The sequence below is a fragment of the Dromiciops gliroides genome, chromosome 1, assembly GCF_019393635.1.
Source record: "Dromiciops gliroides isolate mDroGli1 chromosome 1, mDroGli1.pri, whole genome shotgun sequence".
Lineage (NCBI taxonomy): Eukaryota > Metazoa > Chordata > Mammalia > Microbiotheria > Microbiotheriidae > Dromiciops > Dromiciops gliroides.
This window is the reverse complement of record NC_057861.1, coordinates 745,622,384-745,636,546: the sequence shown is the minus strand read 5'-3', so window position 1 is coordinate 745,636,546 and position 14,163 is coordinate 745,622,384. Positions and strand designations below refer to the sequence as shown.

At 45.8% G+C, this 14,163-nt stretch overlaps 1 protein-coding gene across 4 annotated transcripts in view; it reads right to left on the bottom strand.

Annotated features, from left to right (window-relative positions):
- The window catches only part of KBTBD2 (kelch repeat and BTB domain containing 2), a 32,166-nt gene extending 20,554 nt beyond the window's left edge, over window positions 1–11,612 (bottom strand). For 3 of the 4 annotated variants that reach the window (XM_043977613.1, XM_043977610.1, XM_043977614.1), the window contains exon 1: window positions 10,852–10,982. The gene's annotated coding sequence lies outside the window, so the exon portion shown is untranslated. Of the gene's footprint in view, window positions 1–10,851; window positions 10,983–11,571 lie in introns of those variants that run through there. The other variant, XM_043977612.1, reaches the window with a different exon arrangement.
- Between the last annotated feature and the right edge of the window lie 2,551 nt (window positions 11,613–14,163).

Below are 14,163 nucleotides of genomic sequence, written 5' to 3'. Positions count from 1 at the left end.
CCTTCTTGTGTCATAGACCTTTCTGACAGTCTGGGGATAACCAATTATACTGAAATAAAGTTATCAAAATATTTTTAAAAAGAAAAATTCAGAACCCCCAAGTTAATAGTTAATGGTTGGGGCAGCTAGGTGGCGCAGTAGATAGAACACCGGCCCTGGAGTCAGGAGGACCTGAGTTCAAATCCGGCCTCAGACACTTAACACTTACTAGCTGTGTGACCCTGGGCAAGTCACTTAACCCCAATTGCCTCACACACACACAAAAATAATAGTTAATGGTTAAAGGACCTAAGTGAGTCACTATAGCCAGCAAGGCTCCTTACAATTCTCAGAGTCTATGACTGTAAAACTGTAAACCACTTTAAGGAGCCAGTGTGAATGACTGTGTGGTCCAAGGGAAAGCACTATGGTTTGGGGGTTTATGAGGACAAGTCCTGTTCCCTGCAAGGTCATGGATGAGTCCCTTCCTTTCCCTGGCCCTCTCAGCTCCCCATCTATTATCTTTTCCCCTTCAGATAACACTGCAGAGGTACAAAGCAGAAATCTGACGTTCCTAAGGACAGACAGAATGCCCTCAGTGGTGATACACATTAATTTAGGGGGAGTGGAAAGGCTTTTTCAGCTCTAAATCGAAGACCCCACCTAGAGTGAATCTCTGAGGTCAGAGCCAGAAGGCAGGTGAGAAAGTAACTTGAACCAGTGAGTTCCTTCACTGTTCAGATGACTAGCCCAAGAGTCAGGGGCCTAGCCCTGCCAGTTAAACCGTGAGGTTCCTTCTGGGTGGGCTTCTGCATTCTCCTCCAATTAAAAGCAGGAGTGGCAAGATTTCGAGGTTCTCATGTCCAGGTCTTACCCTTCTCAAAGTTTAATCATTTTCCCCTTTAGATCAAAGCCTCAGAGAGTAGCCCAAATCTTAAATTCTTAGGTAATAACAGGTATTGATTAATCTCGGGGATAAGGATGGATAAGGAGGGAGGACTGAGCATGACCAAAATACACTTGCCCTCACATGTCCACAGTAGCTGCCTCACCCTTTGCTCAATTGCCTCTGAAGTTTTCTTCTTCTGTCTCAAGGTTTCACGTGGTAGTTCTGAAGGGTGGAGCTTTGGAACATAAGCATGCACCCCAATTCCTGATGCCTCTGCTTGACAATAACTGGGAAAGTCACTTCTTCCAAGCTGATCTTTGCTATTTCACTTATCACACAGAATTTCCCCGAGAATCACTTTTTACCTCCACAGAAAGGGGGCCCAATCATTCAAACTGAAACCCAGGTGAGATAAAGTGTCTGGGCCCCTTGGGCAGTCTGGTGAAGTCCCCTCAGAATCAGGTTTTATTATTATTATTATTATTTTTTTTTTTTTTAGTGAGGCAATTGGGGTTAAGTGACTTGCCCAGAGTCACACAGCTAGTAAAGTGGATTTGAACTCAGGTCCTCCTGAATCCAGGCCTGGTGCTCTATCCACTGCGCCACCTAGCTGCCCCAGAATCAGGTTTTAAACACATACGGAAATCATCTATGTTGAAATACTGGCATCAACATTTTATTCAGAGTTTGCAGACCTCAAATTTCTAAGAACCCCTGAAGCAGGACATAAGGAAATGCCAAATTTTATGGAATGCTACATGCAATACAACAATCACACAAGTTTGCTTCAGCAAAGGTTTACCAGAAGCTACCAAGGTGAAAGGCACCCGAGAGGACCCTGCAGACCAGGTGAACAGGAAGAGTTGGCCTTCTAAGAACTTCCGGTCTCCTTGAGGGGGAGGTGTGGACACCCTGAAGTACAACACGGACCAAGAATATGAAGGCACCAAATGCAGGTGGAAGAGAAGAAAGCGCAGGAAAAGCTTAAGGGAAGAAGAGTCTTTAAAGGTTGGGGGGGGGGACGACCAGGAAAGGCTTGAAGGAAGCAGATTTCATATGGATGAGGGGGAGCGGAGCCTCAAAGGAAGAGGTTTTGCACAGGCAGAGATGAGGTGAGGACTGGGCTCCAAGAAGAAGTGGTACACAGTGTGTCACAGGTGGGCAAGAGGGAGCTTCCGGTTCAGTCTGGCTGATACAACAGTTTCTGTAGTGCTGACCCTTCCCAAGCACTCTGCTGAATCAATTCATTTTTGATTTGGTTCTTCTGAAGGAGAACAAATGTGTGACAGGATAAAATGACAAGGGAAGAGGACCACTTCAAAACAAACAAAAAACCCCTCACCTCTGATAATTCTTTGTGGTGATAAACAAAACCCCAGGGCTAGAGCTAGAGGCAGCCAGTGCCACAATGGATAGAGGGATGGGCCTAGAGTCAGGAAGACCTAAGTTCAAATCTTGCCTCAGAAACTTCTTAGCTTAGTGACCCTGGGCAAGTCACTTCACCTCCATCTGTCTCAATTTCCTCATCTGTAAAACGGGGGTAACATTATGTACCTCACATGGTAAGGATCAAAATGGCCTGGCCCACAGAAGATGCTGAATAAAAAAATCCTTCCTTCCCTCTCTCCTTCTGTGAATGAGTTTCAATATGAAATCATAATCAACCTTCAATTCAACAGACAATAATTAAGTACTAAATATGTGTGAGGCATTGTGCCCTAGCTGTCCATATAGACACCCAAACAAACAAAAAAAAATTCTACCAGTAAGTTAATACAAGATAACCTAAGGAGAGAGGAGACACTACTATGTGTGTGCATGCTCGCGCGTGCGTGAGATCAATCATCACTGAGAGAAAACATCCTTGAACAGTGTCTGTCAATCCAGGATCCCTTATAGGTCCGTGTGACCCAGTACCATTCAGTTCTACCACTGACCTTGGACAACTGAAGCCATTCCCTTCCCAGCTCCTCCCTTTCTCCTCTGTACAATAAAAGGGTGGGACACATGGCCTCCCAAGTCCCTTCAAGCTCATGATCTATGACCCTGTGACACCACCCACAAGGGCCGATCCAGGGCCTTGTATTTGTTGTATGCCAATACAACATGAGACAGTCCCTGCCCCTTAAGAAGCTTCTCTTGTGTTGGGGTGACAGAGCATAGTCACAGAAAAGTCAAAGAAATGCAGAGGGATTTCCTCACCAATCCTGCTTTCTGAGGCTACTTTCCCCCTTGTCAGTTAGTGGGTGCTGAAAAGCCCTGGTAAAGTGAAACATCACTTGGCAGTGCCTTTCATTAAAAAATCAGGGTTCAAGAACTTAGTGTCTCACTAATAAGGGCGCCCACCACTGAACAAGCATTCCAGACATATGCTATGGAAGGTGAGGGTCATGAGCCCAGGAAGAGATCCATGCAGGATGTGTCCCCCTCTTAGCATAGGGGCACCACAGGTCCTGAAAGTGCATCCATGAACTCCTTCTCCTGGGGATGATCCATTAGGGCCAGTCAAGACAAACACGGAAGCCCAGAACTCATGAATGTGCTCATGCACGACAGTTCTAGGGCCTCCCACTTTCCCCAAGTACTCTGTGGATGACAAAAGATGCAACAGGCTGCAAGTGTCCACCAATGACACCAAGCCATGACAGCCTGTACCTAAGAAACACCTCCCCTTCCAGGAGAGACAAGCAGTCTTCCAAGTTCCTGCACACAGTTCCCATTCTGTTACCCCCACACCTCCATCTAGTCATATAACTGAAGCCATTTTCCCATTTAAACAACTACATAAAGAGTTGTTTGGTCACAAGAACCATAATGCAGACAAAAATGGTTTTATCTGTAATGAAAAAATGCAAAATTGTTTCAACCAAGTAAGAGAAAGAAAAAACAACTGAATAAAAGTTTATTTGGAATAGTGAAAAAGGACATTTACCTTGAGAATGTTGTGGGAAATGGTAAACTTTTGGGTGCCCCTCATGGGATTTTTAGAGGTAACACTGATTTACCAGCAATTCATCTGATGCAAACGCATCACTGGCATGACTTTGGATCACAAATGGAATGAAGAGACAAGGAAGAAGGGGCAGCTAGGTGGCACAGTGGATAGAGTACTGGCTCTGGAGTCAGGAGGACCTGAGTTCAAATCTGAACTCAGACACATAACACTTACTAGCTGTGTGACCTGGGCAAGTCACTTAACCCCAATTGCCTCATTTAAAAAAAAAAAAAGAGAGAGAGAAGGAAGACTGAAAAAAGTTCATTTTTTCAAAACAGTTGGAAATAAAGGAAAGGAAAGCACTTAAAAGCAAGTGTGTCAACATCCGATACAATGCACTACATACTGCATCAGAATAGGTCTAGAACAGGAAGGACTTTGGGTCATCTAGTCCAACCCCATCATCTGACAAATAAGGAAAGTGAGGCTCAGAAAGATTAAATAGCATGTCCAAAGTCAAACTGGTGGTAGTAAGGCACCAAGCCAGGATTTCACTCCTGGCATTCTAATTCCAGATCCAGAACTCATTTCCCAATGCTGCCAACACTTAATAAGCGTCTGTTTAATTAAATATATGTACTTATGCATAAGTCATTGCTGAGGTAGTTAACAAAGTTTTGTAAGCAGTGAAAGAGAAGGGATAAAGGCTGGTATAGGGCGGGCGTCTCACGTTGGAGAGAGAAGGATGAAATGTTAGCTTAGAGAGTTCTTTCCAGGCTGACCAGCACATGGCACCCTCATGAGAACACAACTTGATCACTAGGTCAGGGGAGACAAGCCAGGGGCCATTATGAGAGGCAGCAGGGTAACCAAAAAAGAGTGCTGGATTTTGAGTCAGAGAACCTTTCTGACACTGTGGGGGGATCACTTTGAGCCTCAGTTTCCTTATCTGTAAGACTGGACAATTCTTCTAGCTGCTTCACTGGGCTACTAAGGAAACTACATTGGTAAACTGTAAAATGCTGGCTATATAAATGGGCAGGGATCTGCTGACAATGCAGTCAACATAAAGATGTTACCCAACCCAAAAACAGATTTCTGAATTTAAAATTTTATTATTTACTTTTCACCTTTTTTTAAATTTTGAGTTCCAAATGTTTTTCTTCCCTCCTGCTCTCTTCCTCCACTGAGAAGGCAAGCAATATGATTATCAATTAAACATGTGAAATTATGCAAAACATTTCCATCTTAGCCATATCGCACATGCACACACACAAAGGCAAGAAAAATAAACAAAGTGAAAATGTATGTTTCACTTTGCACTCAAGAGTTCAGCAGTTCCCTCTCTGGAAGCCGACAGCACTTTTCAACATGAGTCCTTTGGAATTATCCTGGATCACTCTACTGATCAGAGTAGTGAAGTTTCTCACCACTGATGAGCCTTCCAATACTGCTGTTACTGTGTGCAATGCTCACTTCACATTGCCTCAATTCATATAGGTATTCCCATGTTTTTTGGAAAATGCTCCCCATGTCATTTCTTACAGTACAATAGTACACCATCACAATCACATGCCATACAACTCAGTCAGTCATTCCCCAACTGATAGGCATCCCTTTGATTTCCAATTCTTTGCCACCACAAAAAGCTGTTTTAAAATTTTTTGTACAAATAGGTCCTTTTCCTTTGACCTCTTTGGGGTACAGACCTAGTTGCACTATTGATGGGTCAAAGGGAACATACAGTTTTATAGGTCTTTGGATGGAGTTCTAAAATTGTTCTCTAGGATCACTAGACCAGTTCACAACTCGACCAACTGTCCCTATTTTTCCAAATCTCTTTCAGCATTTGTCAGGTTAGCCAACCTAAAAGGTGTGAAGTGGTACCTCAGAGTTGTTTTAATTTGCACTAATTATTAGTGAGTTTGAGCATTTTTATATAACTGTTAATAGCTTTGATTTCTTCTTCTGAAAACTGCCTATTCATATACTTTGATCATTTATCAATTGAAAAATGGCTTTTATTCTTGTAAATTTGAGTCAGTTCCCTATATATTTGAGAAGTGAGGACTTTATCAGAGAACCTTGCTGGAAGAAAATGTTCATTCACTGTCTATGTTACCTTTTAGCAAAACGTAGTTTCCCTGATCATCTCTTTTACCCACTTACCCTTAACCTAATGTTAGTGGCTTTGCATGGGGGTAAGGAGATAAGTCCAAGGCAGAGTTACAGAACCACCCCTCCCAGCTGTCTGGGGACAATATTGCTCCCCACCAAACAGAAAAATGGTCTAACAAGTAAAGCCTTAAATCTCTCATTATGGGAGGATAAAACAACTCCAGGGCTGAGAACTCAGTTTTCACCCCCAATACTGCAAACATCTCTGCTCTGAGGCACAAGTTGGACTTATGCTATCTTTGGGTGTCTTTGAGGGTAAAAGTGTCTCCCTCCTGATCCAGATATCTTGGGGAGAGGTACACCACAGTAACTTACTTATGTGCTAAATGATGAAAAGTAAACGTTTCTTACATCATTTTCACTAAAGCACAGTTCTGTATAAAAAGGTACCTTGATATTCAAATTCAAATCCTATCTTTTAATTCAACAAATCGTTTTCTTCAAGGTATTGTGGGGAAATAAAAGAAATAGTATTTCTCCATATTTCTGAAGCAAGCAAGGTTAAAGGATATGGGTTAATTCCAATCCTACTAAATATGAAGAGGATAAAAGTCACAAAGGAAAATGAAAAGGACAGGCAGTAAGATGGGGACTCATCACTCATGAGGAAGTTTCTTGTATCAATCAATGAGCACATGGTCTCTGGACTGAACAGGACAGACACTCTCCTCTCCTCCTACTTTCTTGTCCTCCTAAAAGGTCAACATCACAACATTTCTTTCTTTCTTTCTCTCTTTTTTTTTTGGTGAGGCAATTGGGGTTAAGTGACTTGCCCAGGGTCACACAGCTAGTAAGTGTCAAGTGCCTGAGGCTAGATTTGAACTCAGGTCCTCCTGACTCCAGGGCTGGTGCTCTATCCACTGTGCCACCTAGCTGCCCCATCGCAACATTTCTTAGGCTTGGGAGGCATGGGGCCCAAACAAAAATGCCTCTCCTGTTTGCCAGTTTCAAGATCATGTCACTGATACACCTCTACAACTGGCATTCCTGCAAGTATTCCTGAGAGGGCAAGAATACAGAGATCATCAGTAATTGGGCAAGTTTTTGTTGGATATCCGACATGCTACACTGGTGTCTTCAACATCAGGAGACTTGGAGAAAGGCCACTCAACCTCTCAGATGGCTCTCCTGTAGAAAACATGGGAATACATAGACTGGGTAGAGACAGAATGAGCAGGCACCCATGGGAAGAAACACTCGCATTGACAAGATCCATTTTAAGTATATACTCTATGGTTTGGGGTATTCTGTACAAAACCATACTAGTGTCAGAAGTACCTTTCACATCTACCTGTCTTTCCAGTGAGAACATGAATTATTAGGCAATGTGAATAAAATGTGACCCATCATTTCAATGTGGAAATTTCTTCAAACACAAGGCCAGATTCAATACTTCATCTTGCTGAGTTTGTCATCCTTGAAGCAGGAGAAATGTTGGACTTTCCCGGTTCTTTGGTCTATTTCTGTCTATCTAACCGTGAGAAAAAGACTCATAGAAGCATCTGCCTTGTTTTATGAAAGAGACAAACTCTTACAGTGCAGGTAACGAAATGTAAATGCTTTAGCCAGGGATCCCAGTGATTAATGTCAAGGTCGGGACCCTTCTCAAGTCTATCATCTCCATTACTTCCATGACTCTGAACTGCAGCCACATCACATCCCATCAGCCACTAAAGGATTACAGCTGCTCCAATTAACCCTCCTACACACAGGAAAAGCATCTAGGAAATGCTGGGATACTTTTAACTCCTGGCAAAGAGCCGCAGGCCAATCTTGACACACTTAGCCCTGGAAGTCACTGGTCACTTGGACCTGCCGTCCCCAAGCACCAATCCACCGCAGTCTGCACAGATGCCAAAGCCCTGTCCAGAAATTAAAACTGTCAAAATGGCATCTACTTCAAGACTGACTTTAATAATTATCTGCCACTCACAAATGTTTCAGTGAGAGGAAGAAAATCATCCTAGTAAATACTTTTAAGACTGATTTAGAATTTTGAAAGAATAAAAGCCTCTCTATAGGAATGTCTTTGGAAAGTGAGGGTAATCATGGGAAGCAGCCATCTCACTGCAGAAGACGGACACCCATTCTCTGTAGAATTAGCAGGAACTTCACCTTCCTTCTGGGTTGTCTCCTCAGTGCTTACTACAGGGCCTAGTACACATCGTTTAGCCATTGTCAGTTGTGCCCAACTCTCCTCGACCCCATTTGGGGTTTTCTTGGCAAAGACACTGGAGTGGTTTACCATTTCCTTCTCCAGCTCCTTTTACAGATGAGGAACTAAGGCAAACAAGGTTGAGTGACTTGCCCAGGGTCACAGAGATAGGAAGTGTGTGAAGTTAGATTTGAACTCAGGTCTTCCTGACTGAAAGCCTAGGACCTGACAGAGCACATAGTTGGCACTTAATAAATGTCTGCTGACTGACTGACAAAGCACCTTTTGACTTTAGTTGAAACCTTTGTGTGAAGCTTCTAGGTATTTGCCACTCACCACGTTTCTATCTATTGGCTTATCCATTTGGATTTTAGTGACCACTAGCAGCTTCTTGTTCCTGCTGTTCTCCAAAGGAAGGGAGAAGAGGGAAATGGATGGAATGAGAGGATGGATATCTCCCTGTATGTAGCCTGTAGCAATGATGAGAGTCAGCAAACATTCCACGGGAACTTTGTAAACTAGGGAACTTCAATCTCTGCCACTGTGCTGAAGAGAACCCCAGACAGTGCAGTGGTAGAGCAGGAGGATCAGGAGTGTCCTCCTTTAAACAGCATTACAGTTCATGTAGGCCTTTACAGGACACTATCATTTTCCATGACTATTCATGTATAACTTATTTTGAATTGCTTGAGTTCTAGTGGGTGGGGGTTGGGAATGGAGGAGGAAGAGAAGTTGGAACACAAAGTTTTAAAAAACTGATGTTGGGGCAGCTGGGTGGCTCAGTGGATAGAGCACCGGCCCTGGATTCAGGAGGACCTGAGTTCAAATCCAGCCTCAGACACTTAACAATTACTAGCTGTGTGACCCTAGGCAAGTCACTTAACCCCAATTGCCTCACACACAAAAAACAATGAAACAACAACAAAAAAATGATGTTAAAATTTGTTTTTACATACATTTTGGAAAATAAAATTCTATTCAATACCAAAAAACCCAGCATTACAAGGCTCAAACCTAACACACTTCACTAAATACTCACCTAGCTACAGATCAAAGTGAAGGAAAAAGAAGGCTTTACATTGATAAGAAAGATATTTTAAAAAAACAAAATTCCCAAATACTGTAAGAAAAATCCCCACCCTGAGGTGAAACAAAACTGACTGAATCCAACTGTCCAAAACATTGTTAGGCCCTCACTGCTTTCTTACCATTAGTTCAGTAGCCTATCATGAGCTGGAGACCACTCACTTTTTGGAAATACTGGAAACTTACACTATTAATGTTTAGGTACAGGTATTGACATGGAAAAGAAAATAGAAAGAATGCCTTTACTGCCTCAAAGAGACCCAAATCCGATTTAGCTACTCTGAGCACTACAATGATCAAAGTTAATCCCAAAGGACTCATGATGAAAAAAGCTTACAAGAAAACTGGAGACTTCGGACGCAAACTGACGCTGACTTTCTACTTTCTTTTTATTGTGTTTTTGCAACATAGTTAATATGCAAGGGTTTTGGCACAATTTTATATGTGTACCTGAGATCCTATTGCTTGCCTTTTCAATGGGCGGGGGAGGGGCTGGAGGGGAGGTGATCATTAGGAACTCACATTAAAAAGAGTATTAAAAATAAAGTATTTTTTTTAAAAGACTGAGTTCAAATGCTACCTGAGCTAAATCACTCACTAGCTGTGTGACCCCTGAGAATGGCCACTTCTTTAACCTCTCTGTGCCTCCGTTTCCTCAGCTGTAAAGGGGGGATGCTTGGAAGTGTTCCACCAATGTCAGCTGTTACTACTACCTCACCGTGTTGGGAAGAAAGTACTGCGCCCACTTTGAGGCACCAAGCAGAATGACTTGCAATAGCATTCCCATTGCAATGTGTTTCTAAGAGAAAGAACCTGGGATGGGGGCAAGAGATGGGTTCGAATCCGCACGGAGTGAGGTTCGGCCAACTGCGGAGCATTAAGAGGACCGCACTTCCACCCCAGAGATAAACCTACGGGAGTTTTAATGGGGCGAACACTAGGCTCAAAAACGTCCCAGATTCAAACCCAATCTCTGCCACTTGTACGGCCTTAGACTAAGCACTCCGCAGCCATGTGCCTCAGTTTCCCCGCGATGTCACGGGGATGGAGCCGACCTCATTGGGTTGTTTGGCGAACACCGCAAACTTTGAAGCACTTGGGGGACTGCGAGTAGGTTTTCTATTGCAAACACCCCCCAAGAGAAAGCTGGGAAGGAAAAACTCAAGCATCAAACAAGCCCTCAGGCGGCTTCCAGTCTAATGGGAGGAGATGACACTCCAGGCTGGCGAGGCCCGGCACACAGCATCGATGCTTGTGGCCTGGCCTGAGAGTGAGAAGACTGACGGGGCAGGCACCCGGAGACGTGGGGTGGCGGATGTCCTGGGGTCCCAGTCCAGGGGTTCGAGGAGGTGCACGTGTGGGCGGCAGAGCCCCGCCTCCTCCGACGCCCACTTCCCGGGAACAGCGCGGGCCGGGCTAGGGCGCACGCGCAGTGCTGGACCCAGGCCGGCGCACGCGCACGGCGGCGCCACGCCCCCGGGCAGGGCCGCGCCGGGCAGAGCCGCCCCCAGGCCCGGGCCCAGCTCGGCTCCGAGTCCCTGTCTGCCGCCGCCGCCCCCGCCCCGGCCTCGGCCCGCGCCGGCGGAAGCGCTTTGGCCGCAACACGCCGCCCCGCCGGCCCCCACTCACCCGGGCCGCAGGCCGGCGCCGCCGAGGAGGGTCCGCGGTCCGGGCGGGCGGCGAGAGGAGCAGCGCGCAAAGGAGCCGCGCCGGGAGGGCGGGAGCGGAGGGGCGGTGCCGGGCCACGCTCCGCCCCCACGTCCGTCCGTCTACCGTTCCTCCCGCCCCTCCTTCCGGCCCTGCTCCCCTGTGTCCCCTCCGCCTCCGCGCCCCTCCCGGCCCCGGCGGGCGCCCTTCTCACGTGACCGGGGGGGGGGGAAGTGCCGGAGGAGCCTAGGCACAATAGTGATCCCTGTGAGCTGTCCCTCCGCCCCTCCCGCGCATGCGTCCTGGAGTTAGCCCCCCCCCCAGCCCCCCAGTCTCTGCCCGCGCTTTTCGAGGAGGAGTGGCCTCCGAAAGCCCTCCCCTCCCCCTCCTGCTAGGGGCGGAGGGTCTCCGGCCCCGCTCTGGGGCTCCATGCAGGCCCCAACCCCTCCCCCTCCTGGCAGCTGGGGCGGGGGGGGGGGGGGCCGGGGCAGCCGCAGCCTTGACCTTCCCGCCCCTCCCCCCAGCCGCAATGCGGACTGCGCACTCTCCTCTCCCCCTCATGGCTCGCCTGTTTACGGGGGCGACCACAGTGGCCGGGGGCCACCCTACGTCGGTCCTGAGGGTCCAAAGAGAGCCCGGGAAACCGTCCCCATCCCGGAGTTCCCCGGACAGGGCATGCGACATCCCCGCCCCCGCCAGCACCTTCCCATCCAAGGGGGCAGAGCCCGGGGCCTGGAATCCAGATGACCCGAGTTCAAACGAGCGTTTGGCGTTTATTAACCGCGTGACCCTCGGCGAGTCACTTAACTGCCGCCTGCCTCAGTTTCCCCAGTTATCAAGTAGGGATAACCCTATTGCATCTGTGGCCTGGGGCTGTTCGAGACGCCTGGAAATTGACTTTACTGATAATTACATTCGGCCTACTTGGATGCAGGGTGGGGCCGCGGTGGGAGGGTCAGGGAAGAGCATTCGGGAGCCGCAGGGACCCCGAAGGGGGGGGCTTTCTAGGTGTGGCCTAGGCACCAGAATACAGGGAGTGATTAAGACTGCATTTCTGAGGGTGGGAAAGAAAGGAATTTCCAATGAGGCCAGGTGCTCTAGGGCTTTAAAAGCTATACAGGTGTTTGAGCCTCGAGGCAGTAGGAAGCCGCTGGTGTGTAATTGAATGGGGGGGGGGGGTCCGTCTGACCGTGCTTAAGGAAAATTACTTTGCCTGGAGCGTAGAAGGGACTGAGGAAAGACGGAAAGACCTGAGGCCGGGGGAATCTGTTGGGACCTTTGTTGCTATAAAAAGGTAACAAATGCCTAAGAAATGGTAACAATAATAGCATTTATGCAGCACGTTAACAAGCACTTTACAAATATTCAATTTTAAATTCACAACGACCCTGGGAAGAAGGTGCTATTTATTATTCCTCTATTTATTATTCCTCTATTTATTATTCCTGATGAGGAAACAGGCTGAGAGAGGTTGAAAATGCCCAGGAGAGATGTGTTTTGAAAGTAGAAAGGCAACATTTGACAACTGATTGGGGAAAGTGAGGACCCAGGATAATTAAAAAATGAGGAATCTGAAGACACTGGCAGGATGGTTGGTGCCCTTGACAAAAAGAGGAACACTTTAGAGTGAAAAGATGAGTTTAGTTTTAGAAATGCTATGTTTATGTTGTCTACAGGACATACAGTTTGAATAACTAGACATTTAGTAAGGCAGGACTGGATATCTGGAAATGTCTGTAGATCTGGGAGTCATCGGCGTAGAGATGAAAGTTAAACCCACCGAAGCCGGGAGGTTATTCGGTGAGACTACAGAATAAGAAAACAAGAGATGGTAGGATGGAATTTAGGGGAACATTCACAATTAGGGTTCATGATGCAGCTGATGAGCCAGCAAAGGAGACTGAGAAGGGACATTTAGATGTGTAAAAAGAGAAGCAGGAGTGAGTAGTGTCGCAGAAACGCAGAGAAAAGCGGGTGACCAACAGCGTCAAGTGCTTTGGGGGTTTCTTTTGTATCGGTCACGTCTTCTTTTTGGAGTTTATCTTGGTATATGGTGACTTGTTGGTCTATACCTGATTTCTACCAAACTGCTTAGAAGCCGTGGTCCAATAATAAGCACCTATCTTGGCCTCTTGGGTTTTATCAAAACACCGCGCTGTTGTTTGTTTGCCTCGGTATATGACACACTCCGTCTGATCTCTCTTTTTCAAACGGTCCCAAATTGAGTGATTACTGCTCTGTAGTATAGTTTGAGATCTGGGATTGATAGATCCCCTTCCTTCCCACCTTTTTTTCATTATACTGGGATTCCTGAGCTTTCTTTCCATTCACACATATTCCAAAACAATTTCTTGGCACAGTCAGGCTTTTATACCATGTTGATAGTGGTGCCTTCACCTACAATTTTAATTCAACAAGCATTCATTAAGCACATATGGGCCAGGCATTGTCCGGTTGCTGGCAATACGAAGACAAAAGAAGCTTGCTTTCTCCCCTCAGGAGCTAGTTCTCCTGAGCACAAACAACACTCAGGAAGATAAGTAAGCTCAAGTGACTTCAATTCTAAATAACCCTTTTGCCTCATCAATGCACGTTCTGATGAAAATGGTTTTTGGGGCCAATGATTAGTGATTACCCACTTAATTTCCATTTTTTTTTGTCTACTTGTGAGGTGTCTACAGGAAGAAGGAAGGCATGTTTTACCACCTCTCCTCTATAGTCCAGATGATCTCATTCTATTTTCCAGTGGTGCTACAGGCACATTTCCTTAGATTGCTATTTCCATAAAGTTCCTAAATTGATATTAGTGATGGAAACTAGAAGTTGGAAAGAAAAACTGGCTCTCCACTGCTCGAATGCAAATGCTTTCTACATATGTTGAGCTATAAACCATTTGGACTTGGGTATAACCAAAGAAAAAAAAAAGAGTCATCACTCTGAGCCTAAAGTACATTTTGTTCTTTTATCACTCCAATTCCCTGCCCTCCCCCCCCCCCCATGGACAGTTCTAACTAGGTTAGGTAAAGGTGTCTATTCAAAAAAAGAAATGTTTTTCCATCAGTGCATGGCACCCAACAAGTTGCAAATGTGGCAGATACTAGTGAAATTGTCTCATAGGGTAACTACCCCCTTCTCTCCACCTTCTACATGGTTAAAGTGGAGTCTAGCAATAGCGAACTGAATTAGTTGGTCAATTTGAATTAGTCTGGATAACCTATTTTAATAGAAATAAACACATAAAGTCAAACTACAGATAACCTGAAACTCTCTATTTTATTTAAGAAACAGAAATAT